General features: G+C 42.8%; 1 long non-coding RNA gene across 1 annotated transcript; it reads left to right on the top strand.

Moving 5' to 3' along the window:
- The first annotated feature begins 648 nt into the window (after positions 1 to 648).
- On the top strand, positions 649 to 12,475 carry LOC139358211 (uncharacterized). Its single transcript, XR_011612830.1, has 3 exons — positions 649 to 693; positions 1,508 to 1,561; positions 12,364 to 12,475. It is a non-coding gene; the product is annotated as an uncharacterized lncRNA (long non-coding RNA).
- Positions 12,476 to 21,459: the final 8,984 nt, after the last annotated feature.

The raw sequence follows: 21,459 nt of genomic DNA, 5'->3' as shown, positions 1-21,459 counted from the left end.
GCACGAGAATCACTTGAACCCAGAAGGCAGGGTTTGCAGTGAGCTGAGATTGTGCTACCGCATTCCAGCCTAGGCAACAGAGGGAGACTCTGTCTCAAAATAATAATAATAATATACTTATAAAGTACTTTATAAGTAAAATAATACTTATAAAAAGTGAGATAAAACTTATATAAAGTACTTACAACCGTGCCTTACACTCCCTGAGTAAGCATTCCCCAAATATTAGCTATTGTAAGCATGATATATATTTTGGTGACAAAATGTGAACGTTTATCAGGTGTCCTTTCAATGGCATGCTGTGTGTTGTCTAGATTCTTTGGGGGTTACCTGATTCTATAGGAGTCTTTCCCTGTCTCTGACTAGGCTATTTCACATCTCTATGAGTTCTAGAAAAGTATAGTAATGTTACAGTAGGTAGGTAGTCAGACATGAGCAGGGCAGAAGAGGAACCTCTCTCACTTAGAATGTCAGGTGATGATCAGGTGTTTATTATACTATCTCTAAAATGAGAATTCGTCAAAGCCAGTGCTAGGGAAAGGCAGTTTCCCAATAGAAAACACCTGAAACCGGTGATCAGCAGCTTCCGGATAAGATCCCAGGAAGTGGGCAAGCGGGTTCAAGCATGCGCACTCAGAGGCAAAATGGCGGCGTTTAACTGCTGTGTGTCCTTCCTCTAGGAACGCTGGACTGGTAAGGAAAAAAAATGCCTCAGGTGAGCATGTGCACAACTTCAGTAAACACACTGCACATGCGCCCCTCTCAAGTGCTGGCAGACCACTGTGCATGCAGACAGCCCACCCCAAGGGAAGAATCAGGGGAACAGTAACGCAACCCTGGAAGCATGCCATTGTGTAAGACCCCAAGTCCAAGGTAAAATCGCACACTAGACTCTCTCACGTTACCTGCTTGGCTGTCTTCCAAGTGTACTTTTTACTTCCTTTTGTTCCTGCTCTAAAAATTTTTAATTTTTAACTTTTAATCCTGCTCTAAAATTTGCCTCAGTCTCTTCCTCTGCCATAAGCACCTCAGTCAATTTCTTACTCCTGAGGAGGCAGGAATTGAGGTTGCTGCAGACCCGTATGGATTCACCACTGCTAACATATTTTGGTGGGATTCAGATACGCCCCCTAGAGGTAATTGTAATGCAAATTATCCTTGCCCATAGAAATGCAAATTTTGTCCCATAAATGTACAATAAATAAACGTATAGAGACAATTCCAAACATCGCATTTTATTGCCCTAAAAATAATAACCAGTTTTTCATCTACTATCAAATTTATTTCTGCATTCTTGATTGCATATATATACTTGTCTGTTAATCAGATTCTCCTTTGAACTGGCTTTAATATATTATTTCATTAATAACCGAGTAAAGTAAAATCTTTGACAAGCACTCATTTTGTATTTCTTTAAGAGTCATGATTTTACCTTTTAAAAATTGTAACTGTATTTCTAGTATGATCCTATCTTCATTAAAAAGATTTTTGTCTTTCTATTTCTTAGAGAAAACTTGAAAGAATGAACACAAAAATGTTTACAAAGGATATCGTGGCAGAGGTGGGTGGAAAATATTTCAGTTGCCTTTTACTCTCTTCTTTATACATTTTATATGGTCCAAACATTTGTATACTGGGCATCTGTTTTATAGCAACTTAAAAAAAAAAACCCACCTATTCTCCCTTTTAAAAGACAGAACAGGAGACTTTCCTGCTGGAACCAGTCCTTTGGGATGGGAGGAGAGAGTGTTGAGGGGTCAGATGTGAGCAGCTTCCTCACTCTGTCAGGCTTGGTTATTTATCTAAGGAGATCCCTTAAGAAGCAGGGCAGGCCAGCTTAATTCCCAGCAGACGTGTTTTTTCTGACATAACGCACTTAGGCATAAAGTCAATTGAAAGTGGCAGAGCATCAGAGTCGTCTTAGTGGCCAGGTTGAGGTGGTCAAGCCTGAGAGTTGGGCCTCAGCTCTGGCTAGCTCAGCCTCTTTGACTATGTGCTGGTCAACTAGCTCAGACTCTCGCTGCGGACCAGAGAACATCAGCCCTGAAAGAGACCCACCTAATCCCATCTCTTCTTTCTATGAATGGGAAAACAGGCCTGAAGAGGGGAGGGAGCTGGCAGAGAGCACACAGCAAATTGGGGTCACGCTAGCACTAGAACCCTGATGTCCAGAGTTGTGGTCCAATGCTCTTTTACCTCTCCATATTGGGCTGATTGTGAAGGGCCTTGAATGCCAAGCCAAGGAGAGAAACATGTCCCAGAGAAACACGGCACGCTAGAACAGGAGAGGGCAACATCAAAGCTGCACTGTAGAGTCTTCACTTAGAGCAGGGAGGAGTTTACCTCTCTCCCTCTGGGGGCTAGGCTGGGAATTAGAGCTGCTCTTAAGACCTAATGAAGACCAGGCCTTCAATAAACTGCCCTTGCAAAGCAGCCTGCCATGTAATTGCACTTGAAGGAAAAACTGGCTGCTCTTTTTTTTATTTTGGGAAGAACATGGTCAGGGGACTTTTGTTATGTAAAGGGAGATGGAAATCCCCTTGAAATGGAGAAGTTTTGGACAATAAAATGGCATCATGGAAAGGCTGAGTTTGTGATGTTAACTGGCTTTTTTTGGACTGGAGCTTGACTGGGCCAAGGCGCCTCTCCTGGGGTCTCTGCCAGAATGAGGGAGAGACGTGGCCCCTTGGCGCTGAAGAGGGCAGGAGATGGAGTCTGCCATCCAGGCTTAAGTTCCTCTTTATTACGTACACTGTTCCCAAGCCTGAAGCCCCAGATCTCACAATTTTTGACTTTTCAACAAACGAATCACACTGTTCTTTACTTAATATTTTTCTGTACATCTATTCACTTTTAACAACTGATATTTTTAAAGAATATTTCTATTGCTACATCAATAGCAAATCAACTTTATTTCCATAAAAATAAATACAATATGATTAAGTTCTGGCTAGATACGGTTGCCTGTTCTGTCTTTGTTAGAAATGGAGATTGGAATTACGTTAGAGAACTTTTACTGGCATATTAGGAACAACCTGAAACTTTCCTTGATTTAATCAAAAGGAAGAGAAAATCATTGAAAATAGAATAACTGTCTCGCCAAGTGGTTTAGTTACCTAATGTCTTTGTGTGGAACAGCTGAAATTAGCTGTGGTTCCACCACTGATTCTAGCCAAACCTTGGAAAATGCTTTGGACTGGACCTTGCTCTCCCACGCATTGACTGAGTGACCTTGGGAAAGTTCCTTAACCTGTCTGAGCCCTTGATTCTTCACTTGCAAAATGGATGTGTTGACAGGACTGACCCCCTCAGCTTCTGGGGTATGCAGTGACAGGAAGCATGGGAAGTGCTTCACCTACTGTGATCTCTGAGAGGTGAGAATAGTAAGAATACTAATGATGCTGATACCAGTTGGGCTAGGGGAGGTCCCCAAATGCTTCACCTATTGTGTTCACCTACTGTGTTCTCTGAGAGGTGAGAATGGTAAGACTACTAATGACACAGATACCAGTGAACTAGAGGAGGTCCCCAAATACCTGTAGGACCTCAGCCCGGCTGGTGTGCAGGCTTTTGACGCCATTGTGGGAAGGAATTCAGTGACAAATCAGAAAATAGTGAAAGTTTGGAGAGTTATGGCAAGACAAAAAGTACACACTCAAGAGAAGGGAGTGTGGATTGGGCGCAGTGGCTTACGCCTATAGTCCCAACACTTTGGGAGGCTGAGGTGGGCTGATCACCTGAGGTCGGAAGTTCGAGACCAGCCTGACCAACATGGAGAAACTCCATCTCTACTAAAAATACTAAAAATTAGCCTGGTGTGGTGGCGCATGCCTGTAATTCCAGCTACTCGGGAAGCTGAGGCAGGAGAATCACTTGAACCTGGGAGGCAGAGGTTGTGGTGAGCTGAGATCGCACCATTGCACTCCAGCCTAGGCAACAAGAGCAAAACTTCATCTCAAAAAAAAGAAGGAAAAGAAAACAAAACAAAAGGGAGTGTGGGTATACTTAAGAGAGAGAGTCATGCAACTGGGTTTGCAGTTTCCATCTACATGCGTTTCTTTAACTAAGAGGTGGAATATTCATGAAGATTCCTGGAAAAATGTGAAGATTTCTCAGAATTCTGGTGCCACTCATTTTTACACCAAATATGGGTGTTCCAGGATCTGTCCTGGCACTGGTGGGTATGTGATTGAGTACGTTAATGAGCATACAATGAGGTCCTAGGTGAGACCTAAGTCAAATCCAGCGCCATGTTGGGTCCAGTTGGTCTTAGCCAGCTTGACCCACACCCTGATTTTTCAGGGTCTTCTCAGCCCCTAGCTTCTGCAGCTATTTTAACAGTTCCCTTTTGCTAGTCGTGTAAAACTGCTGCCTGGAATTTACTGTTCTCCTGTGTCAACCCTGTATCATTCCTGTCTCAATGCTATCAGGAAGGCTTTTGTAAAATCCCTTAACTTGGTGGGGTGCTGTGGCTCCCTGCTATAATCCTACACCTTGAGAAACCAAGGCAGGAGGATCACTTGAGTCCAGGAGTTCAAGACCAGCCTGGGCAACATGGTGAGACTCGTCTCTATTAAAAAAAAAAAAAAAAAAAAATTTCCCCTAATTTGAACCTTCTGGTATTTGGTGTGCTTTGGGGAACTGAGCCAGGAGACCAGGTAAAGAGAAGCAGCAGACACAGAGCCCCAGCAGAAATGTCCGGCCAGAGGAGTTGGCCCCCATCAGGTGGATCTGGGCATCAAGGAAGTATCCCCAGGACTCTGAGAAACATCAAGGAAGTGAAACTGAATAAAGATATTGGACTTCAGGTGTCATGCAGGATGGATGCTTGGACAAAATGGTAGGGTAGCCTCTAAATACTAGATAATTTGAGGACCCTGGGAGATGAATATTATTGTCCTCCATTTTATATACAAGAAAAATGAAACTTGTGAAAGTTGCCAGTACCAAAATACAGTCACTTAAGCTAAACTCTCACAAAATGGAGCTGGGAGGCCACGAAGGAAGGGTCCTCATGCATGTATGCCTGTAACAGAAACTATCCAAGGAATTCCACTTAAGCCACCTGGCTTGCACAGGGACATTTGCCCAACAGCGGTTGTCTCCACCAATAAGCTAATGCCATCTCCTGCAGCAAGCTCCTGTAACCAATGGTCTTATTTTCAAATCAGCTTACATGTACATTTCCTCATTTATTTATTTATTTATTTATTTATTCATTTATTTATTTATTTTTGAGACAGAGACTCACTCTGTTACCTAGGCTGGAGTGCAGTGGTGCGATATCTGCTCACTGCAGCCTCCGCCTCCCAACTTCAAGTGATTCTCGTGCCTCAGCCTCCTGAGTAGCTACAATTATAGGTGCACGCCACGATTCCCAGCTCATTTTTGTATTTTTAGTAGTTACAGGGTTTTGCCATATTGGCCAGGCTGGTCTCGAACCTCTGACCTCAGGTGATCCACCCACCTCAGCCTCCCAAAGTACTGGGATTATAGGCATGAGCCACCATGCCTGGCCTCTCCTTCTTTCTCTTAAAAGCTTCCTCTTGCCCCATCCCCTTTGGTGCACCTGTGGTCCACCATAACACATGCACCCAAAATCGCAATTCCCTGTTATTCCCAAATAAACTCTTTGTTTTGGAGAACTGGTCTCTCCGCTGTTTATTTTAGGTTGACAGACCTAAAATATAATACAATATTAAATGACTGCCAGACAATTCATAGCAGACCTATACTCCATGACCACTCTTCTTAAGAGCTCAGTAAATGTTCTGAACATGCTTGGTCATAGCTAAACTGTGATTCAGGGCATGAGGTAGACTGGGCACATACAGAAAACGAATGAATAAGATCAGGATATGCAAAACAATATGGACAATTTGATCGCATTTATGTAAAAGAGAAAACACACACCAAAGTTATATCTTTATGTATGTACCCTTATATATGCAAAAGCTTGAAACAGACCTGGTAGCAGTGTTAACAGTTGGGTAGAGAGGAGCAGGGAAAGGAGGGCTTGTTTTGTTTGAGGTTATAATAATAATAATAATAATATATTTCTATGTTATTTGAATTATTTAACAATTTAATTAAATTTTAAAAATTTAAAGAAATGGCTGTTGTGGGCTGAATTGTGTCACTCAGCCACATCCCAAATGAACTGAAGTCCTAACCCCCAGTACCTCAGAATGTGACTGTATTTAGAGACAGGGTCTTTAATGAGGTAATTAAATTAAAATGAGGTCACTAGGGTGGGCCCTTATCCAATATGACTGGTGTCTTTATAAGAAGAGGAGGTTAGGGGCCTATTGGAGGGTGTAGGATGGGAGGAGGGAGTGGCTCAGGAAAAAGAATGAATGTGTACTAGGCTTAATACCTGGGTGACAAAATAATCTGTACAACAAACCCCTATAATAGAAGTTTACCTATGTAACAAACCTGCACAAGTACCCCTGAACTTAAAATAAAAGTTAAATTTTTTTTTTGTTTTTTGAGACGGAGTCTCACCCTGTCGCCCAGGCTGGAGTGCAACGGCACGATCTTGGCTCACTGCAATCTCCACCTCCTGAGTTCAAGTGATTCTCCTGCCTCGGCCTTCTGAGTAGCTGGGATTACAGGTGCCCACCACCACGCCCAGCTAATTTTTTTTTTTTTTTTTTTTTTTGTATTTTTAGTAGAGACAGGGTTTCACCATGTTGGCCAGGCTGGTCTCGAACTCTCGACCTCGTGATCTACCCACCTCAGCCTCCCAAAGTGCTGGGATTACAGGCATGAGCCACTGGGCCTGGCAAAAGTTGAATTTTAAAAAAGAAATCTCCTTAAGTTAGAAAAATACTTTAAAAATCTAAATAAAGTGGGAGACAAAACCCAGAACTAAAAAAAGAAGAGGAAATTAGGATGCAGACACAGAGGGAAGACTATGTGAAAACACAGAAAGAAGGCAGCTATCCACAAGCCAAGGAAAAAACCAACCCTCAGAAGAATGCAACCCTTGGATATCTTGATCTTGGACTTCTAGCCTTCAGAATAAAATAATTTTCTGTTGTTTAAGCCACTGAGCCTGTACTATTTGTTACGGCAATCCCAGCAAACTAATACAATGCCCAAGGTAAAATTTCTGTCTTCCAGGAACTCCTAGCTTAGTGGGAGAAGTGGGTATATAGAATAGTCTCACTTTAATACCAAGAAAACAGGGAGAAGTCCTGCAAAATACAGAAGCAAGGTACATGGAACCTGGGGGTAGGAGGACATTACAAGGCCTGGCAGGTATCACAGAGGAAGTGGCTTTTGAGCTGGGCCATGAAGGATAAGAAACAGAGAAAAGCAGGCAGGTGGGAGAGATAGGGACTGTTTCTGGGGGAAATATAACAAGCAAAGGCCTGGCCAGTGAATGTCTGTCCCGTGTCAGATTAAAGCAGCAATGTTTTCCCCAGTACAGGCTTCAGAAAGTGGTAGAGATGTAGCTGGAGGTGTTTGTTGACAGTTTCATTCATCAGCTGTTCCTGATAGCTGTTGGCCATCATGGAGGGTTATCAAGCATGAGAGTGACATAGTTGGATTTGCTTTGTAGAATGATCACTCTGACGGTCCATGAGGCAGGAGCTGAAGTGTGATGGACTGGGTGCAGGGGCTCACGTCTGTAATTCCAGAACTTTGGGAGGCTGAGGCGGGTGGATCACCTGAAGTCAGGAGTTTGAGACCAGTCTGGCTAACATGGTAAAAACCAGTCTCTACTAAAAATACAAAAATTAGCCAGGCATGCTGGTACAAGCCTGTAGTCCCAACTATTTGGGGGGCTGAAGCAAGAGAATCTTTAGAACCTGGGAGGCAGAGGCTACAGCGAGCTGAAAAAATAATAAATAAATAAGAAAAGTGATGGCCTAAAAGCCTTTCAGTCCACAGTAATGTTTTGTTTCACTCACCCAGTTATTTTTTCAAAATTAATTAACTATTCTAACAGTTAATAAATTACAAACAATTATAGGTATAATTATAATTTATATGATACTTGAAATATATGGCTTGTAATATAATTTCTAATCATAAACCTTATAATTACTTTTCCAATAAATTAACATAACCATGTTAATTCTATTGGTTGATTTACATGTACATTATAAATATTAGTAAATTAGAGAGCTCTTAAAATCTTCAGGTTTTTGTTTTTTTTTTGTTTTTTGTTTTTTTTTTGAAACAGAGTCTGTCACCCAGGCTGGAGTGCAGCGGTGTGATCTTGACTCACTGCAACATCCGCCTCCTGAGTTCAGGCAATTCTTCTGCCTCAGCCTCTTGAGTAGCTGGGATTATAGGTGCTCGCCACCACACCTGGCTAATTTTAGTATTTTTAGTAGAGATGGGGTTTCACCATGTTGGCCAGGCTGGTCTCAAACTCCTGGCCTCAGGTGATCCACCCACCTCAGCCTCCCAAAGTGCTGGGATTATAAGTGTGAACCACCAACCCGGCCAATTTTCAGGTGTTTTAGAGATCTTTTAGCCAATGTTATGGATTGAATTGTGTCCCCCGACAAAAAAAAAAAAAGATGTTGAAGTCCTAATCCCTGGTACCTTTGAATCTGATCTTTTTTGGAAATGGGGTCTTCGCAGATGCAATTTAGATGGAAATTGAGATGTGGTCATATATAAGTGGCGGGGGGGTCCTTAATTCAATATGACTGGTGTCCTTATGAGAAGAGATACAAACACAGGGAGAAGACAGCCATGTGACAATGACAGGTAGAGCCTGGAATGATGGAGCCACAAGCCAAGAACAGCAAGGATTGCCAGCTACCACGAGAAGCTGGGCAAGGGCAAGGAAGGATTTACTGAGTCTCAGAGGGAGCATAGCTCTGCTGATACCTCGATTTTGGACTTCCAGCCTCCAGAACTGTGAAAGAATACATTTTTGTTATTGCAAGCCACCCAGTTTATGGTACTTTTATTATAGCAGCCCTAGGAAGCTCATACAACAAGGAGCCTATATTCCCTCCTAACAAGTGGCTACAGCCCAGTAAGGTACTCCCAGGAGGTACATCTCCAGCCAGATGGCATCGCTCATCCACCTAAGGCACAGATGCTACAACAGAGGTCCAGAAGAGAAAAGATAAGGTCTTAATGAATGCAGTAGCTCCTGGGGGTGACTTCAAACTGGGTTAGCTTGTAAGACCTTGGACAAGAGCTCTGCAGGAATATGACATGGGATAACTCAGGAGAAACTATGTCTTCCTGGGAATGCTATCTACTAAGTCTTTGGAATTGGTAGGAATGCAGGCTTATCCTTCTTTGTTCTTAGAAATTCCTTACTTCATGAGGGAGGATAAACTAGTATTTATTATTAATATATTTTGTACGCTACCCTGAACCAGGCCGTTTTATGGGTTTTATTATATATGTTGTGCCATTTAATCCTCCCACAATGCTATGAAAATTCTCCACTTCATAGACAAGAACAGTGAGACTCAGAAAGATTATGGAACCGAGATTTTAACATGTAGAAGTAACATGTACCCTTTGGTTTCTGGCTTATGGAAGCAGAAGGAGGAGGAGGAGGAGGAGGAGGAGGAGGAGGAGGCAGGGAGGGGGGAAAGAAAGAAAGAGAGGGAGAGAAAGAAAGAAGGGAAGGAAGGAGGGAGGGAGGGAAGGAAGGAAGGAGAAGAATGAAAGAAGAAAGAAGAAGAGGAAGAAGGAAGGAAGGAAGGAGAAGAATGAAAGAAGAAAGAAGAAGAGGAAGAAGGAAGGAAGGAAGGAGAGAAGGAGGAGGAGGAGGAAAGGAGGGAGAAAAAAAGAACTAGCATTTTCTCAATGCTTTCCAGGTGCCTGAGCTGGCATTTTAGGCATGCATTCATTGAATCTTCATGAAACCCTGTGAGGTAGGTGCTTTTCTGATCCCCATAGTATGCCCTGCACCATTCAGATAAGGAAACTGAGACTGAACAGGTCAAGTAATTGCTGAAGCTGGATGAGGGATACAGCAGTCTGTGCTTTTGTCTGGATCCAAAGTCCTTGCTCTAAAAGAAGAAAGTCCTTGCTCGTCGGTTGAAAGGGCTTTTAATATTTTCATTCATTCATTTACTGATGAATGCTCTTTATCGTTTTATGGATTTTGGAAAGAAGGTAGTTGGGTGTAGCTGAGAGGACATCAGCCCAGGTGCTGAGAGACTTGGGCTTTGGTCTAGCCTGAGCCTCAGTGTCCCCATCCATGACATGTGGGGGCTGTAATGGCTGATCTGGAAGGCTCCTTCTCGTGCCAAGAGTCTATAATTTTGTGATTCCCCAGCCTTGAGAAGAAGTCACCAATTAATATTAATACAACAGCTCAGAATGCTAATTTGCCAAGATCTCAGCTGACGGCAGAGTCAGGATTTTAATCCAAGCCCACCTGACTGCAAAGCTTCTTCACGTTCTTCTGGATTGGGAAAACAGAGGGACTAAAAGAGATTGAGGAAACAATGCTGCAAAACTGGGTGTGCGTGAGCAGCACGAATGGGACCAGTAGCCACAGGCTGGGAGTTCTGGCAGCCCAGAGGGCCTGGTGTGGGCCTGCTGCGCCCTCTGGTGGAACACGCCTGAATCGGCTCCTGTGGATTTCTCGTTTTGATACCAGAATAGGTGAAGGGAATACAGGAAGCAGGAAGCGATTTTCCCAATAGCTTTTGGAAACCAGTGATCCCAGCTATTGTCCTAAAATGTAGACTGCTTGAAGGCATTTGTCACTCCTCCGTGAAGCCCAACTGCCCTTTGTTCGTTTATTGATGAAACTAATTATATTTTGTTTCTGATTTTATAACTTGTAGATACGTAGGCCAGTTATCAAGCAGTGAACCCACCAGAAATGGTACCTTTCCCAACTCAGCTCAGGGTGAGGGAGGGCAGACGTTAAACCTGTAAAATTCAAAATAAATATATGGGCAGGAAGAAATTCTCCTTCCTTCACGCTGCCTTTTCTCCTTAGCTTTCTCTCCAATCTCTGGACGGGAAAAAGATCTTTGTCAAGAGCAAGAGCCAGGTGCAGTGGCTCATGCCTGTGATCCCAGCACTTTGGGAGGCTGAGGCGGATGGATCACTTGAGGTCAGAAGTTTGAGACCAGCCTGGCCAACATGGCGAAACCCCTACTCTACTAAAAAAAAAAATACAAAAATTAACCAGGCATGGTGGTGTGCACCTGTAGTCCCAGCTACTTGGGAGTCTGAGGCAGGAGAATTGCTTAAATTAGGGAGTAGGAGGTTGCAGTGAGTAGAGATCACGCCACTGCCTGGGCAACAGAACAAGGCTCCATCTTGGAGAAAAAAAAAAAAAAGACCAAGGAGTGAGACCAAAAGACTTTTAATCATAAAAAATGCTTTAAAATTATGTCTAGCTTCATTTGTCGCAGATACCATGCTCTGGGGCTTCTAAAATAACTTCTAGTCTGTACTGAAGCAATGCCCAGAGTCAACCATGAAGGCTATATTGTGAGCCTCCTCCAGGAGGGCACTGACTCCCTGGCAGGGAGAGAAGAGGGTGGGAAATGATTGGGGGCTATGGTGGAGGGGGATTTTACACACATTTATAACCTTCACAACAATTCAGTAAACTAGGGACCACCATACCTATTTTACAGATGAGGAAACTGAGGCCCAGAGAGATTAAGATGCTTGCCCAAGTCTCAGAGTTAATAAACTGCAGAGTTGGAATTTAAACCTTGGAGAAACAACTGATAAGGATTCCACAGTCTGGTTTCCAGTCTCAGTTCTGAAAATGCTTGCTTGTGTAGCTGTTGGGATATCTGTTTTGTTTTGTTTTTATCTGTGTTGTAACCAAGCAAGTTATAGAGAAACGCCACACTTTGAGACAAATTAAAGAGTCCTTTGTTAGCCAGCGACTGAGAGGCAGCTCAGCCCAAAATTCTCTCAGCCTGAGGAAGGGTCTAGGTTTATTTTTATATCGTAGTCTAAATAGGGGAGGGGGGATTTTAGCTGAAGCAATTTTTACAGAAGCAGAACTGGCAAAAAGTTAAAAAATTGATTGGTTACAAATGCAGTTACAAAAAATCACTTCCAGGTGCAGGGGCTTAAACTATCACAAAAGATAGATGCAGGGGTTTTGGGTGCCATCCACCGTGTGCACCCCCAGGAGCTGCTGGTGCACCTCACCTCAATATCTTATCAACAGGTGCATTCCTGGACGTGCTTTGAGTCAGTTTTACACTAGCTATGCCTGGAGGGAGGGGAAAAGAGGTTACAAATGAAGAAACTAAAATGGAATCTGTCTAGCTGTCTCTGCTAGGAGAGAGTCACTCAGGTTAAAACAAGGTAGGGTATCACATCTGCATTATGAGGGCTCAGTTAAAAGGTATCTATAATTTCTTCCCTGTCTGCCAATATAAGGGCCTCTACAGAAAGATGGGAAGCTGGTCACTGAAGGGCTTCAGTGGACAGGAGGAGACAGGAGCCCAGGTTTGAGTCCAGTCGTTAGTCATTGATGAATGACTGCATGGTTAACCCAGCGGCCTCTTCTTAATCTCACAGCTTCACCAGTAAGTGAATACAGAACATCAGAGCCCTCAGAGATTCCCTTATCCAGCTGTTTTTAAAGTTCTTAAACAGAAGTCTAATTCATAAAGCCCTTCAAAAAATAATTTTTTTTGCTATTTTTTTTCTTTTGGTGGGGAGGTGGTTATTGGGAGAGAACGGCAGAGGGGATAGACTCCCATCTACTTGAACTGCCCTGCAAGACTGTGGTCCTTTGGTCTGAAAAAAAAAAATTGAACTAAAAAGATCAACTAACCTCTCCACATTCCTGATAGGAAAAAATGAGGCCCAGAGAGGGGAAGCTACCTAGCCAAGGTCACACAGCTGGTTTCAGCTAAGTCCTAACCTCAAGATCTCATTCCCAGTTCAGTGCTTTATCTACCTCACCCTCATCCCAGCCGGATCCTCAATTAATTATTAAGAGCAACTTTTATGCCTGGAAGTATTTATTAGCATTATCAGGCTACTAAAATGCCATCACCTACTCACATAGTGGCTAAAGGATCTGTTGTGTGAGGCAAATTGCTCAAAGTTTCAAGGCATTTTAAGACTTGTGGGTTTTTTCAGTTTTGTTTGTTTATTTGTTTTTGCTGCCGTATACTTTTTTATGGTGGTAAGATACAGATAATATAAAATTTGCCAGTTTAGCCACCTTTAAGTGTACCATTTAATAGCATTAAGTACATTCACATTGTTGTGTAACCACCAGCACTATCCATCTTCAGAATTTTTTCATCATCCCAAACTGAAACTGTACTCATTAAATAATACCTCCCCATTCCACTACCCACCAGGGGAACCACCTTCCAATTTTCTGTGTCCCTGTATTTGACTATTCTACATACTTCATATAAGTGGGGAATCCTATACTATTTGTCTCTTTGTGACTGGCTAAATTCATTTAGCATAACGGTTCATCCTTGTCGCATATGTCAGCATTTCCTTCCTTTTTCAGGCTGAATAACTTCCCATTATTACCAACAATATCCCCAAATGTGGCATGCGTCACATTTGTTATCCATTCATTCCTCAATGGACACTCAGGTTGTTTCCACATCTGTGAGTGGAGTTGATAACATTACTTACCTTGTGGTGTAATTGTGAAGACTGAATGAGGTAAAGCGGTTTACACAGTGCTTGGTTATGGGCTAAGAACCTCGGCAAGTCATTCCTGTGGGCAGAGAGGGGGTGAAATAGTTTATGATGTGTTCTTATCCTTTCCAATGCACTCATACTGGTATTGAAACTCTCTCGTGCAAGTGTGGTACTTTATAGTTTCCAAACCACATGCAGGCTGGTGATCCCACGTGCGTTCCCAGCCCTTCTCTGTAAGGTTCACAGGACGGGTGCTGGTATCTCTATTGCACAGAGGGCAAAACTGAGGCAAAGAGAAGGCCCCAGGTCAGCCAGATATTAGCAGCTCTCAGTGGCTGGCTGTCTCTCTGGCTCTTGGGGAGTCCACTGTGGTAGATAGGGTTACGTCCGGCTATATTCACCTCCCCAAAGGAGAATTATGCACCCCAACTCTATCAATGTGAGGCTATAAGACTTGCTCTGGCTAATACAATGTGAGCATAAGTGACGTGTGCTACTTTGGAGCAGAAGCTTGAAGACTTAGCACGTCACTCACCAGGTCTCTTTTCCCTCTTCTGTGGCATCTGATGACGTTCCAGAGAGAGAAAGGGAGAGATACAGGGAGGCAGTGTGCTCCGTCAGCCTGAGTCCTAAAGTGAAGATGGTGTGGAACAGGGAAGCAGTTGACACATTATGGATATAGAGAGTGAGCAAGAAGCACACCTTTGTGATAAGGTTTAAATCCACTGAGATTTTGGAGTCATTTCTTACGTAGTAAAACCTAGCCTCTCCTAACTAATGTATCTATAAAGGCAATATCCTGTCCTGAGAGTAGGGATTTATTATATTGGCTCTAGATGAATATTGACTGGTCTATGGTGCGTGCGTGCGTGCGTGTGTGTGTGTGTGTGTTCATAGCACAGAAAATATGAGAAAGTAAAGGCCTAGCCCAAATTGTCCCAGATGCTGTGTAGAAAGGCCTGTTTCTCATTCTTCATCTCTTCTCCCCAATTATTTGTATTATTCTGAAGAAAACTTTCTGATCTCTGTGAATTCCATGATAGCAGATAAAGGTTTTCTTCTTTCCTAACTTATTTGGGGAAATGACTTTCAGGAGCTATGTATTGGCTCTTAGAAATAATTCTAGCAGCCTGTGTTTCCTGAGTGTTTATTCCCTACCAGGTACTATGCTAAGAGCTTCTCATGCTCTGCCTCATTTTCACTTAATAATTCGTGTTGGTATTAAATGCTGCTATTTCCAAATTTTTGAGACAAGGAAATGAAGAATTAGAGATCTTAAGGAACTTTCCAAAGCCACACAGCTACTAAGAAGCAAGGCTGGGACTGAAATCCAATTACAGTGTTGGATGATTTCTGACTTTCAGTTTGGGTCCCTCTTAATAGGTACTATTATGCTTGCTTCCTCTGTTATTTCTTTTCTCCCCACCCTCTGCTAATTCTAAGCCCCACTCTTTGCTCACCATGGATGGTAGAGGGGAACCTCCTTTCCCTAGTCCTGGTTTCAGTGAGGAAGGATTTTTTTCTGAGCACATTCCTGGTTCCTCTCCATGCTTTATGCATTCCTGGAAAGATGAAGGATTGTACATTTGAGAATACCTGGTCATGCCCAACTCAGCACTTCTTCTGACAGGGAGGGAGCTGCTCCTTCACCCTGCCCCCTTCAGCAGGAGGCCTGCCCTAGTCTTTGCAGCCCACTTCTGGGGTTCACTATTAGTGGCACCCTTCAGCTACCAACCCTAAAATCTTCTTCTCCAACCGGACAATATCACTAATAAAGAAAATATTCTGGCCTTCCTCTGCATCTTTTTGTTCAGAACTCAGACAAGGCAAAGGAATGCTATTTATTCAGTCCTGCATAGAGCCCCAAATGGGCATCCTAAGGGAACTGCACAGGTGGGAAAGATTTCATTTTATAGTTGAGGCTCAGAGAAGTTAAGTGATTTGGGCCAGGTGCAGTGGCTCATGCCTGTAATCCTAGCATTTTGGGAGGCCGAGGTGGGTGGATCCCTTGAGCTCAAGAGTTCAAGACCAGTCTGGGCAACATCAAGAAACCCTGTCTCAACAAAAAATACACACACACACACACACACACACACACATTAGCCAGATATGGTGGCATGTACCTGTAGTCTCAGCTACTTGGGGGGCTGAGGTGGGAGGATTGCTTGAGCCCAGGAGGTGGAGGCTGCGGTGAGGTGGTATCGTGCCATTGCACTACAGCCTGGGTGACAGAGTGAGACAAGAAGGAAAAAAAGAGAGAGAAGTTAAGCGATTTGTCTAAGGTCACAGGAAATGAAATTGAGGTCAGTTTGAGTCTCAAAACCATATATTTTCCTCCATAGCATACCATTTACTCGTTAACTCCCTCTGCCAAATACAATACTATATCCTGCAATACAAAAAGTCCTACCCCTGTTGGGAGATGACCTTCCATGGGTCTCGTGTCTCTGTACATTTTGTGAGCATAGGTACTGACTGCCCTTTGTCCTAGACTGTCTTTTCAAGGATGTTTGTAGGGCAGGCTTGGAGGATAGAGATAGTGTTTCCCTCTACAGCAAAAAATAGATATAACTACTTCCCATTATAAAAGATGTGATTTCCCTAAGCTCAGGGTTCTTATGTAACACAATCCACTGTGTGTGCTGGTACCCCTTCATACCACTGCCCATGGGGCTTTGGCACAAAGAGAACTGATGCACATATGCTGATGCTCATGCTGCTTGCTGTGCTGTGAATAATACAGTCGTCTGTCTTTGACTCAGAAGTCTCACATCTTCTGCCTGTATCCATGAAACTGGCAGGCTGGCTTGTTAGCTTGCAAGTAGAGTAAAATCTCAGTCCTTAACAGCACCTTCATCATCAGTTTAATTCAGTTGTGTTACATCACACATGCTTTTAACTCTAATTATTTCAACTAAATTTACAAAGTCAGAAAAAGCAATAAAGAAATCATTTAGATACCAATCTCTCTTCCCTTTTTCTGAATAAGTGCATGCCTTGGAGTGAGCATGCAATGAGTTAGATCTGTTTTCTCAGTAGGTCTCAGTTTCCATGTGGATGTCATGGTGTGCCACACTGAGTGTGAATCTAAAGTTGAAAGATGTTTACCAAGCATGATGGCACATGCCTGTAGTCTCAGGCTGAGGTGGGAGGGTGGCCAGAGCCTGGGAGGTGGAGGTTGTAGTGAGCCGAGATCACTGCACTCCAGCCTGGGTGACAGAGCCAGACCCAGTCTCAAAACAAAGAAATAAACAAACAAAGTTCAAAGATGCATTTTTTTTTTTTTCATGTAACATGGCCTCTTAAATTGAAACCATCCACTTTTGGTTGTGAGCCAAAGGAACGTTTCAATGACAATAAATGAGTCTCCAGTGTGGTGCTTTCCTGGGAAAATTTCAAGCATGGTTTTTACCTTATAATATGATTCATTTGTTTGTCATGGGCCGAGTCCTCATAAGCTATGACACTAGAGGATATTTTTTGGGAGGGGTGGTATAAGGTGTATGGGGAGGTAAAAGGGCACTATTTCAAAGGACACACTATTTCTTTTACAATTGAATATAGAATGTACTGTTTTTTGTTTTTTTTTTTGGAGACGGAGTCTCACTCTGTCACCCTGGCTGGAGTGCAGTGGCCGGATCTCAGCTCACTGCAAGCTCCGCCTCCAGGTTTACTCCATTCTCCTGCCTCAGCCTCCTGTGTAGCTGGGACTACAGGCGCCCGCCACCATGCCCGGCTAATTTTTTGTCTTTTTAGTAGAGACGGGGTTTCACCATGTTAGCCAGGATGGTCTCGATCTCCTGACCTCATGATCCGCCCGTCTCGGCCTCCCAAAGTGCTAGGATTACAGGCTTGAGCCACCGTGCCCAGCCTAGAATGTACTTATCATTACATTTATGCATCACCTTTTTTAGTGTGATAAGTTCAATCTAATCCTTTCTCATATGCAGAGACGAATGAGTCTCATGCCCTTGATTTTGACATCTTTGTCAACTTACTAAATTTTGAAGTATATTAATTGCCGTTTCTTTTTTGGTTAATGTCAATGGCCATATCACCATGACTGTACCTGATCTCAACTCTCAACTTTTTTTGGTTAAACTAGCTTTTTTGACCATTTCTTTTTAATTACATTCTGTATCACTGGAAGTCAATCAACTACATTAAAATATACTAGTTTTTAAAATTGAGTAGAACACACATGTGATAATAAAATTCAAAGTACAAATTGTATTAGTTCTTTTAAATCTTCAATATGGCTTCAGGAATTGGGACACCAGTATTTTAAAGTCTGAGTGTGGCTTGGTGGCAACTCCAAAACCATGTAAGCATAGGGTAGGGGGGAATCTCCAATTCAAGATAAGCCTATGAACCAAAATTCACAAGCATAAGAAGAAAATGAACAAATAAAATTAAGCCTATAATAAGGAGATGAATTAGTTTTGTTTAAATAAACATAGTAGAGAGATCTGAAAATGACTTTAATTGTTTAGGCTCTGAGAAGAGATGAAGGATAAAATAACATCTATTTTTTACAAAACAATTTATAAAAATACAAGCAGAAATGAAGCCAGAGCAGGTGACAAAGAATCTGTACCTGGAGGATCCCATGCATCTCCCCAGGAATAGGGTGACCCCTCACACATTTGCTGTATCTTCCAGCAGATGGCTAGCTTGTGTCATTATGCCACACTCCTCTCTGATGGACACTTCTTTGCCTTACTCCAATCTGGGACTAGAAAGTCAAGGTGTGAGGAAGGGATAAGGGGAAGCAACTTCAGCCCCTCTCCATCTAAGGCCCTCCCCACACCATCCAAAGCCCCTACAGTGCTGTCTCTCTCCATCTGTGTTCTCCTTTGTGCAGGAAGCAGTGGGGCAGAGCAGATCAGTGCTGCCCAAACAGATAGATATCCAGGGAGTTGTCAGTCACATCTGCCTGCAGGCACATCCAATCCTCACTAGTGATTCTTTTGGAGCCCCTCTCCCTTGGTTCTAGATAAGGATACAGTCCCCTTGCAGGGGACAGAAAGAAGGGGTCTCTTTCCATGACATTACAATTTCCCCAAAGGCTGACTTCCCTCCCATGTCTCCAGTCTTTCTTTCCACAGATTACTGGTGATGGTGTGTCTGTGGGGAGGGGGTTGGAAATGGGGAATAGGTGAGGGAGTAGTGGAGTGGAGGTAGAATTTGGTGGAAGAGCTGACTTCTTCAACAACTGCTCTTCAAATGCCCTGCTAGAAGGTAGCTGACTCCAGCCACGGGCAGTTCTTTCAGTATAGAATGTGGGCTCCTTGTGGCCTTTTTGTTTTCGAGTTTGGGCTTCAGCAACAGATCCAGGACAATAGGAAGAGATGTATACATGGAATAAACCCCGTCAATGTCTAGTTATATAAAGATACATATCTTCTTTGCCCTTCTCTTATAGTTTAACAAATGTTGGCATACTATTTAGTTTTCTGCACCTCGCTTTTTTCCCTCCAAGTATTTCCTAGACATTGTTCCATATCAGGACATATACATGGGCCTAATTCTTTTTGATGGCTGCATAGTATTTCACAGTATACACATACTATAATTTACTATTACAACTTTCTAGTGATAGACATTTCATTTGTCTCTAGTCTTTTGTTATTACAAATGGTGCTGCAGTGCATATTCCAAGTATACATCTCTTCTTATAGAAATAGCTTTTAAAAAAGTTAAGTAGACACCCCAATGGATGTTTGGCACCCAATGGACAGTCCCTCCTAATTATGCTGCAACTGGTCACATAACCCTCCTAACTTTGAAAATTCTGGGACTTATTACAAGAATTGACCATTTCTACTATTTTTTAATTGCATTACTTAGCATGTGACAGGCAGTCTGCATCCACAAGAGTGTTTCTGTTCAAAGCTGCATCAAAGTGTAATGTCTTTCACATAGGAATGCAGCAAATAGGGACCTGCATTTAAGCTGGCTATTGTGCTACAAGTGCAAATAAAGGGAGGACATGGAATAGGGCTTAGTAGAGCCCTGAGGTCACATGTGGCCAGATTCAAGTCCCACCCAATTTTCACCTAAACAATTTTAGATCTGTATGACATGCATTTTTTTTTTAAATTCATAAAATGGGATAAATACAGTACTGACTTCATGGGGATGTGGTAAGGATTAAATAAGAAAATATGCAAGATTCTTAGGACAGTTCCTGGTACATAGTAAGTGTTGAATAAACATCAGCTATGCATAAAGATCTCCCTTCAGGTGACAATTGGATATAAGGAAGCTTACTAGCTAAGGTCTAAGTTCTAAGTTCATACCTGGGCAATTAATGATCATTGGTTCACAGTTTCCTCCTTTACTTGGCTCAGGCAAATTTCTTAATTTCAAAAATGTTAAAGTGTGACAACAAACTACACTTATTAAAGAATATGGAAATAGAAGCCTAGACCTCTAGGGTTGCAAAGGGATTTCAATATCACCCTATATTAGATTATCATGTAATAATCATTTCCCTCTCTTATTATATACCAGACATTTTGCACATATTATCCCATTTAATTTTCACAAAGACCCATATTGCAGAAAAGACTGACAATCTGAGAAATCAAGTGACATGCACAACTGCATACCATTAGATTATAGAGCAGGAATTCAAACCCAGGTCTCTCTGAAAATATGAGATGTACAAACTGTCACACACTTTTCCAGTGAAACCTCACTTGTTTATAGCAGAACCAGTTCATAAAAGGTCCTGAATGCTAAGAGAAAGATTGATTTAATGTGCGGGTGGGGGACTAAGGCAGGGCCACCTTATCCATTAGGGACAGTGCAGTATGCACAGTGCTTAGGGCCTCCAATACTTTTAGGGGCCAAGAAAAATGAATATTTATTTATTTTAGAGACAGGGTCTCCCCATATTGCCCAGGCTAGAGTGCAGTGGCTCTTCACAGGTGTGATCCCATTACTGATCAGCACGGGAGTTTTGACCTGCTCCGTTTCAGATCTGGGCCGGTTCATCCCTCCTTTGGCAACCTGGGGGGTCCCTCCCTCCTGAACTTAAGTGCGGACACCCTATCTATTGATGCAGTGCACTACAGCCCATTACTTCTGGGCTCAAGCGATCCTCTCTCCTCAGCCTCCCCAGTAGCTAGGATTACAGGCGCAGACTACTAGCCCTGGCTTACATTTTTTTTTTTTTTGAGACGGAGTCTCGCTCTGTCGCCCAGGCTGGAGTGAGGTGGTGCAATCTTGGCTCACTGCAAGCTCCGCCTCCCGGGTTCACGCCATTCTCTTGCCTCAGCCTCCCGAGTAGCTGAGACTACAGGCGCCCACGACCACGCCCGGATAATTTTTTGTATTTTCAGTAGAGACGGGGTTTCACCGTGTTAGCCAGGATGGTCTTGATCTCCTGACCTCGTGATGCACCCGTCTCGGCCTCCCAAAGTGTTGGGATTACAGGCGTGAGCCACCAAGCCCGGCCGGGTTACGTTCTTTTGAAGTCACAAGAAAAAAATGAACTTTTAGGTCAAAGAAAATATTTTGTTATATAATATTGGTACGTCCTCTTTATATCAATGCCGTTGTAAAATATAAGTTAAATACTTATACATATATTTAACTTATATGTGTGTGAAATATGTGTGTGTGTATACAAGCCATAGGCAAAAGCGCTCAGGGCCCAAGGAAGTCAAAACGTGACCCTGCACCCGAAAAGCACGAAACCTTTTGGGGCAGTGATAACGGCAGATCAAGTTGGAAGATGGCAGATGGTAGACAAATTGTGAAAAATATCACATTTCTTTCTCCCTGTCAAAGGCACCCCCAAAGTGAAGTCAAAATAGAGATGAAATGCAGGGTCACTTCCTAACTGCG

This window comes from Macaca nemestrina, chromosome 14 (genome assembly GCF_043159975.1).
Source record: "Macaca nemestrina isolate mMacNem1 chromosome 14, mMacNem.hap1, whole genome shotgun sequence".
In the NCBI taxonomy this organism is placed as follows: Eukaryota; Metazoa; Chordata; class Mammalia; order Primates; family Cercopithecidae; genus Macaca; species Macaca nemestrina.
Note: the sequence above shows the minus strand (reverse complement) of the source record. Positions and strands in the feature narration are given on the sequence as shown.